Source organism: Bombus bifarius, unplaced genomic scaffold, assembly GCF_011952205.1.
Source record: "Bombus bifarius isolate JDL3187 unplaced genomic scaffold, Bbif_JDL3187 scf7180000009102, whole genome shotgun sequence".
Lineage (NCBI taxonomy): Eukaryota > Metazoa > Arthropoda > Insecta > Hymenoptera > Apidae > Bombus > Bombus bifarius.
In genome coordinates this window covers 229,404-231,905 of record NW_022884897.1, presented here as the reverse complement: position 1 = coordinate 231,905, position 2,502 = coordinate 229,404, and positions in this window count along the sequence as shown.

Below are 2,502 nucleotides of genomic sequence, written 5' to 3'. Positions count from 1 at the left end.
TTGCACTTGGTTTAAAAATGAACTGAATTTGGTGGTTGAAATCGTGGGAACAGCGTTACCAACTTATGCGACAGTTGCGGTGTAATAGTAACAATGATACCAACTTAGATCCATAACTTTTGGGAACCGTTCGAGTACTTTAAGGTATTTACCGTTTAATAAATCTTTTAATAGCGTTCCTTTAGATGTTTTACAAATTTATGAGATATTATAATGCACGAGACACGGGACACAATGCGATTTATATTATTGTTCGATATCTTTATTCAGATGAATCTGTGGACGTGTCTGAATCCGTGTCTTGAGATTTTGGTTTTGGAGCTACTCGCAAGTGTTTCATTTCCTCAGGTCGGAGGTAAGCATAATTTTTCTGCTCGTATATTTTTTGAATATCTTCTTTTTTCAACGCTGGAACAGGCAACGAACAATGATAGTTAGATATTTTTTACAAGTATTTATCTTTATTCCTACATACATAATAGTCCTTTGTTTCTCTGTGTGCGAACATCTGTCTCTTCCACCGGACTCTCACTCTTTTTTAAAGTCTCGACTTTAGGACTTTGGACCAACTTGCTGACGTCTGTGCATAGCCAGGATAAAATATTTTTAAATTGTCCTATATATTCCATTTTTCCGATCTCAAATCGGATATAGAAATACACATACGTTTTTTTTCGTAACTGTTAGGAACGCATGGCCCAAGAGGAATATTAACATCCGGTTGAATGGTATGAACGTGCGCCGATTCTTTGCTCTGTTTACCACGTTTTTTCGCAATTTCCTCTCCATTGGCATCAATGTCCGCCTCGCCAGATTCAACTTCAACCAAAGAGGATCCATCGTTAGAAGGAGTCGTTGGATTCGATAGAACTACCGAGTCTAATGGATTCGGTGGATTCTCACTGGGTGGATTGTTTGATTTTGTAGGTTCTGTTCGAAACAGATGACTTCTTTTATAGGAAAGGAAATAAACATTTGTAATAATCTGTTGCAATTTCGAGTATAATCGTTTTAATCGATTCAAGCGTGTATTTTAAATACGGTCGCCTAGTCTTTTGAATCGAGTTTTAGAGTTGTTATTATCTAAGGCTTTCGAGTGTAAAATCACCGGTTAACCGTTTACCGTGTGCGTAAAGTTGATGATCACTGATTACACAGATGATAACGATAGAGGTGTAATTTTCGACTTTAAGGTAGCCGAGAAGTCGGTAAAATATTATAGAACGATATTCTTGAAAACAAATCCACCTGGAATAATATTCAGAAGCTTCGGAAGGTATGAACTACAATCAACGAGTATAAATATTCTTCGTAATGCACAAAATCCTGTAATTTCACTATTTGTGGATTTAGTTTATTACGTATATTTAACCAATCACCTTTTTACAAAGTAATTGTTTACAGAACTATATAACCACCCCAGAAAATTGCCATTTTCTTTGCAGCAACAATAAAACGAAACTCTTAACGATTATTATTTATCCAGTTCTTTCGTGATCCCATCTCTACGAGCTAGTCGTTTCACAAAAATGAAATCCCTTAAAAACTCGAATTTATCCCTCGACTATATAGTTGGAAACTTTATTCCTCGGAATTCTTATTTATCAACGAGCTCCATAGACCGCGTTATTAATCGTTGATCGGTAGCGTTTGTTAGACCCGATCACAAGATGCTCAGCGCTAATGCATCGCAAATACCGCGATCGTCCGGCTAATTACGATCGGGCCCGGTCGAGGATCATTTACGCTAGGCGTAGGTTGCCGCAAGAAATCGCGTAATGATCGGTTACATCGACCTGGACACAGTATTACTCAGGTATTAACCGATCCGTGTATCACTACGCGGCTAATTATCACGATCTACCAAGGTATCGGCTCTGCTGTCCGTTCACTTTGTATCACAACTTTATTACTCGTAAGACCGCTTTCTCGAGCTTCGTGATCGCGAACAGGAACAAAAGAAGACTCGCTATCATGGAGCGAAGCTTCGATCCGCTGGTAACACTCACCAGGAAGTGGCGATGGTTCTTCGTGACGAGTCTGTCGGTAATATCTTCGAGATGCATCGTTGTTCTATCGATGAACGTTTTATTTTGGTCGTGGACAGTTGGTCATAAGGCTTCTTTTCTAATTTTATGATATATCGTGGCCAATTAAATATTAGCTGTCCTAAATATTTGTGTGATTTTGTCCTCGGATGAGTCTAGGATCCAGATATCGACGACGAATCACTGATATCAAATCGAAATTTGAATAAAGGAGACATTGGCGAACAGATTATTTGCATCAACTTTTGTTTTATCAACGTTTATTCTTATTCCAGTATGTTATGGACAATATTGAACATCAGTTTTCTCATAGTTTATATTATAGTCGTGATAAAATATTTACCAAATATTACAAACATCTCGGACACGAAGAAGTTTAATTCACAATATCAATTAACGCCTGAATTCACGAAGTCCAAATATTCTTATGCTGTTTATTCCACGTTTTCGAGGA